The sequence below is a fragment of the Triticum dicoccoides genome, chromosome 6B (assembly GCF_002162155.2).
Source record: "Triticum dicoccoides isolate Atlit2015 ecotype Zavitan chromosome 6B, WEW_v2.0, whole genome shotgun sequence".
Taxonomy (NCBI): Eukaryota; Viridiplantae; Streptophyta; class Magnoliopsida; order Poales; family Poaceae; genus Triticum; species Triticum dicoccoides.
In genome coordinates, this window is record NC_041391.1 from 557215832 (window position 1) to 557234338 (window position 18507).

Consider the following 18507-nt stretch of genomic DNA (forward strand, 5'->3'; position numbering starts at 1 on the left):
GACTAGTCATCATCGGTGAACATTCTCATGTTGATCGTATCTTCCATACGACTCGTGTTCGACCTTTCGGTCTCCGTGTTCCGAGGCCATGTCTGTACATGCTAGGCTCGTCAAGTTAACCCTAAGTGTTTTGCTGTGTAAAACTGTCTTACACCCGTTGTATGTGAACGTAAGAATCCATCACACCCGATCATCACGTGGTGCTTAGAAGCGATGAACTTTAGCAACGGTGCACAGTTAGGGGAGAACACTTCTTGAAATTGTTGTAAGGGATCATCTTATTTACTACCGTCGTCCTAAGTAAACAAGATGCATAAAACATAATAAACATCACATGCAATTATATAAAGTAGTGACATGATATGGCCAATATCATATAGCTCCTTTGATCTTCATCTTCGGGGCTCCATGATCATCTTGTCACCGGCATGACACCATGATCTCCATCATCATGATCTCCATCATCGTGTCTTCATGAAGTTGTCACGCCAACGACTACTTCTACTTCTATGACTAACGCGTTTAGCAATAAAGTAAAGTAAGTTACATGGCGTTTTTCAATGACACGCAGGTCATACAAAAATAAAGACAACTCCTATGGCTCCTTCCGGTTGTCATACTCATCGACATGCAAGTCGTGAATCCTATTACAAAGAACATGATCTCATACATCACAATTCATCATTCATCACAACTTCTGGCCATATCACATCACATGATCAATCGCTGCAAAAACAAGTTAGACGTCCTCTAATTGTTGTTGCATCTTTTACGTGGCTGCAATTGGGTTCTAGCAAGAACGTTTTCTTACCTACGAATAACCACAACGTGATCTTTTGTCAACTTCTATTTACCCTTCATAAGGACCCTTTTCATCGAATCCGCTCCAACTAAAGTGGGAGAGACAGACACCTGCCAGCCACCTTATGCAACTAGTGCATGTCAATCGGTGGAACCGGTCTCACGTAAGCGTACGTGTAAGGTTGGTCCGGGCCGCTTCATCCCACAATGCCGTTGAAGCAAGAAAAGACTAGTAGTGGCAAGTAAGTTGACAAGATCCATGCCCACAACAAAATTGTGTTCTACTCGTGCAAAGAGAACTACGCATAGACCTAGCTAATAATGCCACTGTTGGGGAACGTTGCAGAAAATTAAATTTTTTCCTACGGTTTCACCAAGATCCATCTATGATTTCATCTAAGCAACGAGTCAAGGGGAAGAGTTTGCATCTACATACCACTTGTAGATCGAGTGCGGAAGCGTTCAAGGGGATGGTGATGATGGAGTCGTACTCGTCGTGATTCGGATCACCGATGACCAAGTGCTGAACGGATAGCACCTCCGCGTTCAACACACGTACGGGACGGACGACGTCTCCTCCATCTTGATCCAGCAAGGAGGAAGGAGAGGTTGAGGAAGGCAGCTCCAACGGCAGCACGACGGCGTGGTGTGGTTGGTGCAGCAGTACTCCGACAGAGCTTCGCCAAGCACGTACGGATGAGGAGAGGTGTTGGGGAGGGGAGGGGCTGCGCCTTAAGTTGTGTGTTAAGCAGCCCTCCCCTCACCCCTCTATATATAGGAGGAGAGGGGCAAGGGGGCCGGCCCTCTAGGGGAAACCCTAGAGGGGGGCGGCGGCCAAGGGGTGGGGGGCTTGCCCCCCAAGCAAGGGGGGTGCGCCCCCTTTAGGGTTTTCCCCCCAACCCTAGGCGCATGGGCCCAAAGGGGGGGCGCCAAGCCCACTAGGGGCTGGCTGCTATCCCTACGCAGCCCAAGTAGCCCCCCGGGAGGGGTGGTCCCTCCCGGTGGACCCCCGGAACCTCTCCGGTGGTCCCGGTACAATACCGGTATGACCCCGAAACTTTCCGGTGTCCGTTTAACAACTTCCCATATATAAAACTTTACCTCTGGACCATTCCGAAACTCCTCGTGACGACCAGGATCTCATCCGGGACTCCGAACAACATTCGGTAATCACATACTTGTCTTCCTGATAACCCTAGCATCACTGAACCTTAAGTGTGTAGACCCTACGGGTTCGGGAGACATGCAGACATGACCGAGACGACCTCAGGTCAATAACCAACAGCGGGATCTGGATACCCATGTTGGCTCCCACATGCTCCTCGATGTTGTCATCGGATGAACCACGATGTCGAGGATTCGATCAAAACCCCGTATAGAATTCCCTTTGTCAATCGGTACGTTACTTGCCCGAGACCCGATCGTCGGTATCCCAATACCTTGTTCAGTCTCGTTACCGGCAAGTCACTTTACTCGTACCGTAATGCATGATCCCGTGACCAAACACTTGGTCACCTTGAGCTCATTATGATGATGCATTACCGAGTGGGCCCAGAGATACCTCTCCGTCATACGGAGTGACAAATCCCAGTCTCGATCCGTGTCAACCCAACAGATACTTTCGGAGATACCTGTAATGCACCTTTATAGTCACCCAGTTACGTTGTGACGTTTGGTACACCCAAAGCACTCCTACGGTATCCGGGAGTTACACGATCTCATGGTCTAAGGAAGAGATACTTGACATTGAAAAAGCTCTAGCAAAACGAACTACACAATCTTGTGCTATGCTTAATATTGGGTCTTGTCCATCACATCATTCTCCTAATGATGTGATCCCGTTATCAACGACATCCAATGTCCATAGCCAGGAAACCATGACTATCTGTTGATCACAACGAGCTAGTCAACTAGAGGCTCACTAGGGACATATTGTGGTCTATGTATTCACACGTGTATTACGATTTCCGGATAATACAGTTATAGCATGAATAAAAGACTATTATCATGAACAAAGAAATATAATAATAACACCTTTATTATTGCCTCTAGGGCATATTTCCAACAATGTTCACCATTGAAACTACTCCATCTCACGTGATGATCGGACATGGTTTAGTTGATTTGGATCACGTGATCACTTAGATGACTAGAGAGATGTCTGTCTAAGTGGGAGTTCTTAAGTAATATGATTAATTGAACTTAAATTTATCATGAACTTAGTACGTGATAGTATTTTTGCTTGTCTATGTTTGTTGTAGATAGATGGCTCATGATGTTGTTCCGTTGAATTTTAATGCGTTCCTTGAGAAAGCAAAGTTGAAAGATGATGGTAGCAATTACACGGACTGGGTCCGTAACCTGAGGATTATCCTCATTGCTGCACAGAAGAATTACGTCCTGGAAGCACCGCTGGGTGCCAGGCCTGCTGCTGATGCAACTGACGACGTTAAGAACGTCTGGCAGAGCAAAGCTGATGACTACTCGATAGTTCAGTGTGCCATGCTTTACGGCTTAGAACCGGGTCTTCAACGACGTTTTGAACGTCATGGAGCATATGAGATGTTCCAGGAGTTGAAGTTAATATTTCAAGAAAATGCCCGAATTGAGAGATATGAAGTCTCCAATAAGTTCTATAGCTGCAAGATGGAGGAGAATAGTTCTGTCAGTGAACACATACTCAAAATGTCTGGGTATAATAATCACTTGATTCAACTGGGAGTTAATCTTCCTGATGATAGTGTCATTGACAGAATTCTCCAATCACTGCCACCAAGCTACAAGAGCTTCATGATGAACTATAATATGCAAGGGATGGACAAGACTATTCCCGAGCTCTTCGCAATGCTAAAGGCCGCAGAGGTAGAAATCAAGAAGGAGCATCAAGTGTTGATGGTTAACAAGACCACCAGTTTCAAGAAAAAGGGCAAAGGGGAGAAGAAGGGGAACTTGAAGAAGAATAGCAAACAAGCTGTTGCTCAAGAGAAGAAACCCAAGTCTGGACCTAAGCCTGAAACTGAGTGCTTCTACTGCAAGCAGACTGGACACTGGAAGCGGAACTGCCCCAAGTATTTGGCGGATAAGAAGGATGGCAAAGTGAACAAAGGTATATGTGATATACATGTTATTGATGTGTACCTTACTAATGCTCGCAGTAGCACCTGGGTATTTGATACTGGTTCTGTTGCTAATATTTGCAACTCGAAACAGGGACTACGGATTTAAGCGAAGATTGGCTAAGGACGAGGTGACGATGCGCGTGGGAAATGGTTCCAAAGTCGATGTGATCGCGGTCGGCACGCTACCTCTACATCTACCATCGGGATTAGTTTTAGACCTAAATAATTGTTATTTGGTGCCAGCGTTAAGCATGAACATTATATCTGGATCTTGTTTGATGCGAGACGGTTATTCATTTAAATCAGAGAATAATGGTTGTTCTATTTATATGAGTAATACCTTTTATGGTCATGCACTCTTGAAGAGTGGTCTATTTTTATTAAATCTCGATAGTAGTGATACACATATTCATAGTGTTGAAACCAAAAGATGCAGAGTTGATAATGATAGTGCAACTTATTTGTGGCACTGCCGTTTAGGTCATATCGGTGTAAAACGCATGAAGAAACTCCATACTGATGGGCTTTTGGAATCACTTGATTATGAATCACTTGGTACTTGAGAACCGTGCCTTATGGGCAAGATGACTAAAACGCCGTTCTCCGGAACTATGGAGCGAGCAACTGATTTGTTGGAAATCATACATACTGATGTTTGTGGTCCAATGAATGTTGAGGCTCGTGGCGGGTATCGTTATTTTCTCACCTTCACAGATGACTTGAGCAGATATGGGTATATCTACTTGATGAAACACAAGTCTGAAACATTTGAAAAGTTCAAAGAATTTCAGAGTGAAGTGGAAAATCATCGTAACAAGAAAATAAAGTTTCTACGATCTGATCATGGAGGAGAATATTTGAGTTACGAGTTTGGTCTACACTTGAAACAATGCGGAATAGTTTCGCAACTCACGCCACCCGGAACACCACAATGAAATGGTGTGTCCGAACATCGTAATCGTACTTTACTAGATATGGTGCGATCTATGATGTCTCTTACTGATTTACCGCTATCGTTTTGGGGTTATGCTTTAGAGACGGTCGCATTCACGTTAAATAGGGCACCATCAAAATCCATTGAGACGACGCCTTATGAACTGTGGTTTGGCAAGAAACCAAAGTTGTCATTTCTTAAAGTTTGGGGCTGCGATGCTTATGTGAAGAAACTTCAACCAGATAAGCTCGAACCCAAATCGGAGAAATGTGTCTTCATAGGATACCCAAAAGAGACCATTGGGTACACCTTCTATCACAGATCTGAGGGCAAGATTTTCATTGCTAAAATCGGATCCTTTCTAGAGAAGGAGTTTCTCTCGAAAGAAGTGAGTGGGAGGAAAGTAGAACTTGATGAGATAACTGTATCTGCTCCCTTGTTGGAAAGTAGTTCATCACAAGAACCGGTTCCTGTGACAACTACACCAATTAGTGAGGAAGCTAATGATATTGATCATGAAACTTCAGATCAAGTTTCTACTGAACCTCGTAGGTCTACTAGAGTAAGATCCGCACCAGAGTGGTACGGTAATCCTATTCTAGAAGTCATGTTACTTGACCATGATGAACCTACGAACTATGAGGAAGTGATGATGAGCCCAGATTCCGCAAAATGGCTAGAGGCCATGAAATCTGAGATGGGATCCATGTATGAGAACAAAGTATGGATTTTGGTTGACTTGCCCGATGATCGGCAAGCCATTGAGAATAAATGGATCTTTAAGAAGAAGACTGACGCTGATGGTAATGTAACTGTCTATAAAGCTCGACTTGTTGCGAAAGGTTTTCGACAAGTTCAAGGGGTTGACTACGATGAACTTTCTCACCCGTAGCGATGCTTAAGTCTGTCCGAATCATGTTAGCTATTGCTGCATTTCATGATTATGAAATCTGGCAAATGGATATCAAAACTGCATTTCTGAATGGATTTCTGGAAGAAGAGTTGTATATGATGCAACCAGAAGGTTTTGTTGATCCAAAAGGTGCTAACAAAGTGTGCAAGCTCCAGCGATCCATTTATGGACTGGTGCAAGCATCTCGGAGTTGGAATAAACGTTTTGATAGTGTGATCAAAGCATATGGTTTTATACAGACTTTTGGAGAAGCCTGTATTTACAAGAAAGTGAGTGGGAGCTCTATAGCATTTCTGATATTCTATGTAGATGACATATTATTGATTGAAAATGATATAGAATTTCTGGATAGCATAAAGGGATACTTGAATAAAAGTTTTTCAATGAAAGACCTCGGTGAAGCTGCTTACATATTAGGCATCAAGATTTATAGAGATAGATCAAGACGCTTAATAGGACTTTCAAAAAGCACATACCTTGATAAAATTTTAAAAAATTTCAAAATGGATCAGGCAAAGAAAGGGTTCTTACCTGTGCTACAAGGTGTGAAGTTGAGTCAGACTCAATGCCCGACCACTGCAGAAGATAGAGAGAAAATGAAAGATGTTCCCTATGCTTCAGCCATAGGCTCTATCATGTATGCAATGCTGTGTACCAGACCTGATGTATGCTTAGCAATAAGCTTGGCAGGAAGGTACCAAAGTAATCCAGGAGTGGATCACTGGACAACGATCAAGAACATCCTGAAATACTTGAAAAGGACTAAGGATATGTTTCTCGTATATGGAGGTGACAAAGAGCTAGTCGTAAATGGTTACATTGATTCAAGCTTTGACACTGATCTGGACGATTCTAAATCGCAAACCGGATACGTATTTTTATTAAACGGTGGAGCTGTAAGTTGGTGTAGTTCTAAACAAAGCGTCGTGGCGGGATCTACATGTGAAGCGGAGTACATAGCTGCTTCAGAAGCAGCAAATGAAGGAGTCTGGATGAAGGAGTTCATTTCTGATCTAGGTGTCATACCTAGTGCATCGGGACCAATGAAGATCTTCTGTGACAATACTGGTGCAATTGCCTTGGCAAAGGAATCCAGATTTCACAAGAGGACCAAGCACATCAAGAGACGCTTCAATTCCATCCGGGACCAAGTCCAAGTGGGAGACATAGAAATTTGCAAGATACATACAGATCTGAATGTTGCAGACCCATTGACTAAGCCTCTCTCACGAGCAAAACATGATCAGCACCAAGACTCCATGGGTGTTAGAATCATTACTATGTAATCTAGATTATTGACTCTAGTGCAAGTGGGAGACTGAAGGAAATATGCCCTAGAGGCAATAATAAAGTTATTATTTATTTCCTCATATCATGAAAAATGTTTATTATTCATGCTAGAATTGTATTAACTGGAAACATGATACATGTGTGAATACATAGACAAACATATAGTCACTAGTATGCCTCTACTTGACTAGCTCATTAATCAAAGATGGTTGTGTTTCCTAACCATAGACATGTGTTGTCATTTGATTAATGGGATCTCATCATTAGGAGAATAATGTGATTGACATGACCCATTCCGTTAGCCTAGCACTTGATCGTTTAGTATATTGCTATTGCTTTCTTCATGACTTATACATGTTCCTGTAACTATGAGATTATGCAACTCCCGTTTACCGGAGGAACACTTTGGGTACTACCAAACGTCACAACGTAACTGGGTGATTATAAAGGAGTACTACAGGTGTCTCCAAAGGTACATGTTGAGTTGGCGTATTTCGAGATTAGGTTTTGTCACTCCGATTGTCGGAGAGGTATCTCTGGGCCCTCTCGGTAATGCACATCACTATAAGCCTTGCAAGCAATGTGACCAATGAGTTGGTTACGGGATGATGCATTACGTAACGAGTAAAGAGACTTGCCGGTAACGAGATTGAACTAGGTATTGGATACCGACGATCGAATCTCGGGCAAGTAACATACCGATGACAAAGGGAACAACATATGTTGTTATGCGGTTTGACCGATAAAGATCTTCATAGAATATGTAGGAACCACTATGGGCATCCAGGTTCCTCTATTGTTTATTGACCGAGAATGGTTCTAGGTCATGTCTACATAGTTCTCGAACCCGTAGGGTCCGCACGCTTAACGTTACGATGATAGTTTTATTATGAGTTTATAAGTTTTGATGTACCAAAGTTTGTTCGGAGTCCCGGATGTGATCACGGACATGATGAGGAGTCTCGAAATGGTCGAGACATAAAGATTGATATATTGGACGACTATATTCGGACACCGGAAGTGTTCCGGATGTTTTCGGAGAAAACCAGAGTGCCGGAGGGTTATCGGAACCCCCCCCCCGGGAGAGTTAATGGGCCACATGGGCCTTAGTGGGAAGAGAGAGGGGCGGCCAGGGTGGACCGCGTGCCCCCTCTCCCTCTGGTCCGAATTGGACTAGGAGGGGGGGTGCGGCGCCCCCCTCTTTCCTTTCCCCTCTCCCCCTTCCTTTCCCCTCCTAGTAGGAGTAGGAAAGGAGGAGTCCTACTCCTACTAGGAGGAGGACTCCTCCTCCTTGGCGCGCCCTCAAGGGCCGCTCGGCCTCCCCCCTTGCTCCTTTATATACGGGGGCGGGGGGACACCCCATAGACACACAAGTTGATCTATGGATCGTTCCTTAGCCGTGTGCGGTGCCCCCCTCCGCCATATTCCACCTCGGTCATATCATCGCGGAGTTTAGGCGAAGCCCTGCGCCGGTAGAACATCATCATCGTCACCATGCCGTCATGCTGACGGAACTCATCCCCGAAGCTTTGCTGGATCGGAGCCCGGGGATCGTCATCGAGCTGAACGTGTGCTGAACTCGGAGGTGCCGTACGTTCGGTGCTTGGATCGGTCGGATCGTGAAGACGTACGACTACATCAACCGCGTTGTGCTAACGCTTCCACTTACGGTCTACGAGGGTACGTGGACAGCACTCTCCCCTCTCGTTGCTATGCCATCACCATGATCTTGCGTGTGCGTAGGAATTTTTTGAAATTACTATGTTCCCCAACATAGACAACACCATGTCCCTAGTAAGCCTCTAGTTGACTAGCTCGTTGATCAATAGATGGTTACGGTTTCCTGACCATGGACATTGGATGTCGTTGATAACGGGATCACATCATTAGGAGAATGATGTGATGGACAAGACCCAATCCTAAGCCTAGCACAAAGATTGTGTAGTTCGTATGCTTAAGCTTTTCTAATGTCAAGTATCATTTCCTTAGACCATGAGATTGTGCAACTCCCGGATACCGTAGGAATGCTTTGGGTGTACCAAATGTCACAACATAACTGGGTGGCTATAAAGGTGCACTACGGGTATCTCCGAAAGTGCCTGTTGGGTTGGCACGAATCGAGACTGGGATTTGTCACTCCGTGTGACGGAGAGGTATCTCTGGGCCCACTCGGTAGGACATTATCATAATGTGCACAATGTGACCAACGGGTTGATCACGGGATGATGTGTTACGGAACGAGTAAAGAGACTTGCCGGTAACAAGATTGAACAAGGTATCAGGATACCGACGATCGAATCTCGGGCAAGTACTATACCGCTAGACAAAGGGAATTGAATACGGGATTGATTGAATCCTCGACATCGTGGTTCATCCGATGAGATCATCGTGGAACATGTGGGAGCCAACATGGGTATCCAGATCCCGCTGTTGGTTATTGGCCGGAGAGTTGTCTTGGTCATGTCTACGTGTCTCCCGAACCCGTAGGGTCTACACACTTAAGGTTCGATGACGCTAGGGTTATAGGGAATAGATGTACGTGGTTACCGAATGTTGTTAGGAGTCCCGGATGAGATCACGGACGTCACGAGGAGTTCCGAAATGGTCCGGAGGTAAAGATTTATATATGGGAAGTCCTGTTTTGGTCACCAGAAAAGTTTCGGGTGCTATCGGTAATGTACCGGGACCACCGGGAGGGTCCCGGGGGTCCACCAAGTGGGGCCACCGGCCCCAGAGGGCAGCATGGGCCAAGTGTGGGAGGGGACCAGCCCCAGGTGGGCTGGTGCGCCCCCCCACCAGGGGCCAAGGCGCCTAGGGTTTGGGGAGGGGGCGCCTCCACCTTACTTGGGGGGCAAGTTTCCGCCTCTCCCCCCCTTGGCCGCCACCCTAGATGGGTTTTGGGGCTGCCGCCACCCCTAGGGAGGGAACCCTAGATGGGGGTGCAGCCCCTCCCCTTCCCCTATATATACTTGAGGTATTGGGGGCTGCAAACACGCGAGTTAATCCTCTCCCTGGCGCAGCCCTACCTCTCTTCCTCCTCCTCTCCCGCGGTGCTTGGCGAAGCCCTGCAGGATTGCCACGCTCCTCCACCACCACCACGCCGTCGTGCTGCTGCTGGAAGGAGTCTTCCCCAACCTCTCCCTCTCTCCTTGCTGGATCAAGGCATGGGAGACGTCACCGGGCTGCATGTGTGTTGAACGCGGAGGTGTCGTCCGTTCGGCACTAGGATCATCGGTGATTTGGATCACGACGAGTACGGCTCCGTCAACCCCGTTCACTTGAACGCTTCCGCTTAGCGATCTACAAGGGTATGTAGATGCACTCCCATTTCCCTCGTTGCTAGATTACTCCATAGATTGATCTTGGTGTTGCGTAGAAAATTTTGAATTTCTACTACGTTCCCGAACAGTGGCATCATGAGCTAGGTCTATGCGTAGTTTCTATGCACGAGTAGAACACAAGTTGTTGTGGGAGTTGATTTTTGTTCAATATGCTTACCGTTACTAGTCCAATCTTGTTTCGACGGTATTGTGGGATGAAGCGGCCCGGACCGACCTTACACGTACACTTACGTGAGACAGGTTCCACCGACTGACATGCACTAGTTGCATAAGGTGGCTAGCGGGTGCCAGTCTCTCCCACTTTAGTCGGATCGGATTCGATGAAAAGGGTCCTTATGAAGGGTAAATAGCAATTGACATATCACGTTGTATTTTTGCATAGGTAAGAAACGTTCTTGCTAGAAACCCATAGCAGCCACGTAAAACATGCAAACAACAATTAGAGGACGTCTAACTTGTTTTTGCAGGGTATGCTATGTGATGTGATATGGCCAAAAAGAATGTGATGAATGATATGTGATGTATGAGATTGGTCATGTTCTTGTAATAGGAATCACGACTTGCATGTCGATGGGTATGACAACCGGCAGGAGCCATAGGAGTTGTCTTAATTTATTGTATGACCTGTGTGTCATTGAACAACGCCATGTAATTACTTTACTTTATTGCTAAACCGTTAGCCATAGTAGTAGAAGTAATAGTTGGCGAGACAACTTCATGGAGGCACGATGATGGAGATCATGGTGTCATGCCGGTGACGATGATGATCATGGAGCCCCGAAGATGGAGATCAAAAGGAGCAAGATGATATTGGCCATATCATGTCACTTTTTGATTGCATGTGATGTTTATCATGTTTATGCATCTTATTTGCTTAGAACGACGGTAGTAAATAAGATGATCCCTCATTAAAATTTCAAGAAAGTGTTCCCCCTAACTGTGCACCGTTGCGAAAGTTCGTTGTTTCGAAGCACCACATGATGATCGGGTGTGATAGATTCTAACGTTCACATACAGTGTAAGCCAGATTTACACACGCGAAACACTTAGGTTGACTTGACGAGCCTAGCATGTACAGACATGGCCTCGGAACACAAGAGACCGAAAGGTCAAGCATGAGTCATATGGTAGATACGATCAACATGAAGATGTTCATCGATGATGACTAGTCCGTCTCATGTGATGATCAGACACGGCCTAGTTGACTCGGATCATGTAATCACATAGATGACTAGAGGGATGTCTATCTGAGTGGGAGTTCATAAGATGAACTTAATTATCCTGAACATAGTCAAAAGATCTTTGCAAATTATGTCGTAAGCTCACGCTTTAGTTCTACTGTTTAGATATGTTCCTAGAGAAAATTTAGTTGAAAGTTGATAGTAGCGATTATGCGGACTAGGTCCGTAAACTGAGGATTGTCCTCGTTGCTTCGAAGAAGGCTTATGTCCTTAATGCACCGCTCAGTGTGCTGAACCTCGAACGTCGTCTGTGGATGTTGCGAACATCTGACATACACATTTTGATAACTACGTAATAGTTTAGTAATGTTAAACGGTTTAGAGTTGAGGCACCGAAGACGATTTTGAAACGTCGCGGAACATATGAGATGTTTCGAGGGCTGAAATTGGGATTTCAGGCTCGTGCCCACGTCAAGAGGTATAAAACCTCCGATGAGTTTCTAAGCCTGCAAACTAAGGAAGAAAAGCTCAATCGTTGAGCTTGTGCCCAGATTGTCTGAGTACCACAATCACTTGAATCGAGTGGGAGTTAATCTTCCAGATAAGATAGTGATGTTTCTCCAAAGTCATTACCACCAAGCTGCTAGAGCTTCGTGATGAACTATAAGATATCAGGGATAGATATGATGATCCTTGAAATATTCGCGATGTTTGACACCGCGAAAGTAGAAATCAAGAAGGAGCATCAATTGTTGATGGTTAGTGAAACCACTAGTTTCAAGAAGGGCAAGGGCAAGAAGGGATACTTCATGAAACGGAAAATCAGCTGCTGCTCTAGTGAAGAAACCCAAGGTTGAACCCAAACCTGAGACTAAGTGCTTCTGTAATAAGGGGAACAGTCACTAGAGCAAAATTACCCCAGATACTTGGTAGATGAGAAGGATGGCAAGGTCGATAGAAGTATATTGGATATACATTATGTTAATGTGTACTTTACTAGTACTCCTAGTAGCACCAGGGTATTAGATATCGGTTCGGTTGCTAAGTGTTAGTAACTCGAAATAAAAGGCTACGGAGTAGACGGAGACTAGCTAAAGGTGAGCTGGCGATATGTGTTGGAAGTTTTCCAAGCTTGATGTGATCAAGCATCGCACGCTCCCTCTACCATCGAGATTGGTGTTAAACCTAAATAATTGCTATTTGGTGTTTGCGTTGAGCATAGACATGATTGGATTATGTCTATCACAATACGGTTATTCATTTAAGGAGAATAATGGTTACTCTGTTTGTTTGAATAATACCTTCAATGGTCTTGCACCTAAAATGAATGGTTTATTGAATCTCGATCATAGTGATACACATGTTCATGCCAAAAGATATAAGATAGTAATGATAGTATCACCTACTTGTGGCACTGCCATGTAAGTCATATTGGTATAAACCGCATGAAGAAGCTCCATGTTGATGGATCTTTGGACTCACTCGTTTTTGAAAGGTTTGAGACATGCGAACCATGTCCATTGGTGTATATGCATGAAGAAACTCCATGCAAGTGGACCGTTTGGACTCACTTGATTTTGAATCACTTGAGACATGCAAATCATACCACATGGGCAAGATGACTGAAAGCCTCATTTTCAATAAAATGGAACAAGAAAGCAACTTGTTGGAAGTAATACATTTTGATGTGTGCAGTCCAATGAGTGCTGAGGCACGTAGTGGATATCGTTATGTTCTTACTTCACGGATGATTTGAATAGATACTGAGTATATTTACTTGATAAAACACAAGTCTGAATTATTGAATGGTTCAAGTAATTTCAGAGTGAAGTTGAAGATCATCGTGACAAGACGATAAAATGTCTATGATATGATCATAGAGATGAGTATCTGAGTTACAAGCTTTGGCACGCAATTAAGACATTGTGGAAATTGTACCGCCTGGAACACCATAGTGTGATGGTGTGTCCGAACATCATAGTTGCACCCTATTGGATATGGTGCGTACCATGATGTCTCTTATCGAATTACCACTATCATTCATGGGTTAGGCATTAGAGACAACCACATTCTCTTTAAATAGGGCACCACATAACTCCGTTGAGACGACACCGTATGAACTATGGTTTGGAGAAATCTAAGCTGTCGTTTCTTAAAAGTTTGGGGCTGCGACGCTTATGTGGAAAAGTTTCAGGTTGATAAGCTCGAACCCAAAGCGGATAAAATGCATCTTCATAGGACACCCAAAACAGTTGGGTATACCTCTTAATTCAGATCCGAAAGCAATAGGGATTGTTTCTTGAATCGGGTCCTTTCTCGAGGAAAAGTTTGTCTCAAAAATTGAGTGGGAGGATGGTGGAGACTTGATGAGGTTATTGAACCATCACTTCAACTAGTGTGTGGCAGGGCACAGGAAGTTGTTCCTGTAGCGCCTACACCAATTGAAGTAGAAGCTTATGATAGTGATCATGAAGTTTTGGATCAAGTCACTACCATACCTCGTAGGGTGACAAGGATGCGTACAACTTCAGAGTGGTACAGTAATCCTATCTTGAAGGTCATGTTGCTAGACAATAATGAACCTACGAGCTATGGAGAAGCGATGGTGGGCCCATATTCCGACAAATGGTTAGAAGCCATGAAATCCGAGATACGATCCATGTATCAGAACAAAGCATGGACTTTGGTGGACTTGCCCGATGATCGGCAAGCCATTGAGAAAAATGGATCTTTAAGAAGAAGACGGGCGTGGACGGTAATGTCACCGTCTATGAAGCTCGACTTGTGGCGAAGAGTTTTTCACAAGTTCAAGTCCATCGGAATCATGTTAGCATTAGCTGCATTTATGAAATCTGGCAGATGGATGTCAAAACGAGTTTCCTTACCAGTTTTCGTAAGGAAAGGTTGTATGTAATACAATCAGAAAGGTTTTGTCGATCCTAAGGATGCTAAAAGGTATGCTGGCTCTAGCGATCCTTCCATGGACTGGAGTAAGCATCTCGGAGTTGGAATATACACTTTGATCAAAGATTTTGGATTTATACAAAGTTTATGAGAAACTTGTATTTCCAAAGAAGTGAGTGGGAGCACTACAGAATTTCTAATGAGTATATGTTGTTGACATATTATTGATCAGAAATGATGTAGAGTTTCTGGAAAGCATATAGGGATATTTGAAAAGTGTTTTTCAAGGGAAAACCTAATTTAAGCTACTTGAACATTGAGCATCAAGATAGCTCAAAAACCGCTTAATGGTACTTTCAAATGAGCATATACCTTGACATGATCTTGAAGGTGTTCAAGATGGATCAGTTAAAGAAGGAGTTCTTTCCTGAGATGTAAGGTATGAAGTTAAGACTTAAAAGCTTGACCACGGCAGAAAAGAGAGAAATGACGAAGGTCGTCCCCTATGCTTTAGACGTAGGCTCTACAGTATGCTATGCTGAGTACCGCACCTGATGTGTGCCTTGCCATGTGTCTGGCAAGGGGGTACAAGAGTGATCCAGGAATGGATCATTGGATAGCGGTCAAAATTGTCCTTGGAGTAATAAGGACATGTTTCTCGATTATGGAGGTGATAAAGAGTTCGGCGTAAAGGGTTACGTATGCAAGCTTTAACACCTATCCGAATGACTCTGAGTAGAAAACCGGATACGTATAGTGGAGCAACCATTTGGAATAGCTCCAAGTGGAGCATGGAAGCAGCATTTACAATATGACCTAGAGATTCGCGAAGTACATGCGGATCTGAATGTTGCAGACCCGTTGACTAAAACCTCTCTCACAAGCAAAACATGATCAAACCCCAGAACTCATTGAGTCTTAATCACATGATGATGTGAACTAGTTTAGTGACACTAGTAAACTCTTTGGATGTTGGTCACATGGCGATGTGACCTGTGAGTGTTAATCACATGGTGATGTGAACTAGATTATTGACTCTAGTGCAAGTGGGAGACTGTTGGAAATATGCCCTAGAGGCAATAATAAATTAGTTATTATTATATTTCCTTGTTCGTGATAATCGTTTATTATCCATGCTATAATTGTATTGATAGGAAACTCAGATACATGTGTGGATACATAGACAACACCATGTCCCTAGTAAGCCTCTAGTTGACTAGCTCGTTGATCAATAGATGGTTACGGTTTCCTGACCATGGACATTGGATGTCGTTGATAACGGGATCACATCATTAGGAGAATGATGTGATGGACAAGACCCAATCCTAAGCCTAGCACAAAGATCGTGTAGTTCGTATGCTAAAGCTTTTCTAATGTCAAGTATCATTTCCTTAGACCATGAGATTGTGCAACTCCCGGATACCGTAGGAATGCTTTGGGTGTACCAAATGTCACAACGTAACTTGGTGGTTATAAAGGTTCACTACATGTATCTTCGAAAGTGTCTGTTGGGTTGGCACGAATCGAGACTGGGATTTGTCACTCCGTGTGACGGAGAGGTATCTCTGGGCCCACTCGGTAGGACATCATCATAATGTGCACAATGTGACCAAGGGGTTGATCATGGGATGATGTGTTACGAAACAAGTAAAGAGACTTGCCGGTAACGAGATTGAACAAGGTATCGGGATACCGACGATCGAATCTAGGGCAAGTACTATACCGCTAGACAAAGGGAATTGAATACGGGATTGATTGAATCCTCGACATCGTGGTTCATCCGATGAGATCATCGTGGAACATGTGGGAGCCAACATGGGTATCCAGATCCCGTTGTTGGTTATTGGCCGGAGAGTTGTCTTGGTCATGTCTACATGTCTCCCGAACCCGCAGGGTCTACACACTTAAGGTTCGGTGACGCTAGGGTTATAGGGAATAGATGTACATGGTTACCGAATGTTGTTCGGAGTCCTGGATGAGATCTCGGACGTCACGAGGAGTTCTGGAATGGTCCGGAGGTAAAGATTTATATATGGGAAGTCCTGTTTTGGTCACCGAAAAAGTTTCGGGTGCTATTGGTAATGTACCGGGACCACCGGGAGGGTCCCGGGGGTCCACCAAGTGGGGCCACCGGCCCCAGAGGGCAGCATGGGCCAAGTATGGGAGGGGACCAGCCCCAGGTGGGCTGGTGCGCCCCCTCCCCACCAGGGCCCAAGGCGCCTAGGGTTTGGGGAGGGGGCGCCTCCACCTTACTTGGGGGGCAAGTTTCCCCCTTTCCCCCCCTTGGCCGCCACCCTAGATGGCTTTTGGGGCTGCCGCGACCCCTAGGGAGGGAACCCTAGATGGGGGTGCAGCCCCTCCCCTTTCCCTATATATACTTGAGGTATTGGGGGTTGCAAACACGCGAGTTAATCCTCTCCCTGGCGCAGCCCTACCTCTCTTCCTCCTCCTCTCCCGCGGTGCTTGACGAAGCTCTGCAGGATTGCCACGCTCCTCCACCACCACCACGCCGTCGTGCTGCTGCTGGATGGAGTCTTCCCCAACCTCTCCCTCTCTCCTTGCTGGATCAAGTCATGGGAGACGTCACCGGGCTGCATGTGTGTTGAACGCGGAGGTGCCGTCCGTTCGGCACTAGGATCATCGGTGATTTGGATCACGACGAGTACGACTCCATCAACCCCGTTCACTTGAACGCTTCCGCTGAGCGATCTACAAGGGTATGTAGATGCACTCCCCTTTCCCTCGTTGCTAGATTACTCCATAGATTGATCTTGGTGTTGCGTAGAAATTTTTGAATTTCTGCTACGTTCCCCATCAGTACAAGGCCTAAAGGGGGCTGTCTGCCTGTCTCGAACAATCAGTCCAGTACTCTAGCCACGAGAACGGTAGGTTGTAGGCTCTCAGTTTGTCAAAGGTCGCTGCATTTAGGTCGTACGCCGGGAAGAAACTCCCATCGAACGCCCTTAAGCAACTCCAAACGGGCGACCCATTTCGTCCGCCCACGTTCACTTAGGTCACCGCGGACAAGAACGTTGACCCAACACGCCGACACATTTTCAAAACACGCCTGCTTTGCGTCCGCGCGGATTCATTTCGACCTAAATTTACGTCTGAAATGCGTTGGTGCGGACGCGCCACACGCTCCCTCGTTGTCTGCCGCGTTCACACTTGGCGGCCGGCCAACGACCGAACGCGGTCATATTTATGGCGACCACCGACACCGGCCCATGCGTCAGCCAGTGAAAACGTTCTTTTCTAATCCACGCATGCCGGGGGGGCTCATCCACTTCCGTCCACCCCCGGACTCCCACCAGCCCCCTCGTGCTTCCTCGTCGGCGACAACCGAAACCCTAGACATGGGGTTGTTCGGCAGTGGCTCCGGCAAGGGCAAGGGGAAGTTCAACCCTGACGCCTACTCCTCCTCCGCCACCGGCTCCTGCCCGCCCCACTCGCCAGCGTCTGCACATTGCGATGCACCAAGCGCGATGGCACTGAGAGTTCAAGCAGCTGTTGTCGCACCTCGACGTGATGCTGCCGCACCACTGGCACCTCGATCCGCAACGGATCCCGGTGCCGCCGGGTCCGCGGACACAACGGGTGCACGACGAGGAGGTGCGCAGGCGTCGGGCGCAGCTCACGTCGGAGCAGCGGCGCATGCCCGAGTACGCCGCAGACTCTCCCCATTGGGAGGTCTGGTTTGCCCTCGAGCACGAGGAGCAAAGGCGGCTCGGCGTGCAACACCACCATGTCAACCCCCCGCCTTCCCCCGTCGTCAAGCCGGAGGAGGAGGACAACGAGGCTGCCTACCAGGCGGCGCCGACGGAGGCCTTCACCAACTCCATCGAGGAGGAACGGCTGAAGGCCGAAGCGGACGAGGTCGCCTACCAAGCGGCGCTGGTGAAGGCCATGGCCCTCTCTGCGGGCGGCAACTGCGTGCTACCGCCACCGCTAACCCACACGACGCCTGCGCTCGAGCCGAGCGAGTGGTACGCGTGGACCGGCTAGCTGCGGGACTGGGTCATCC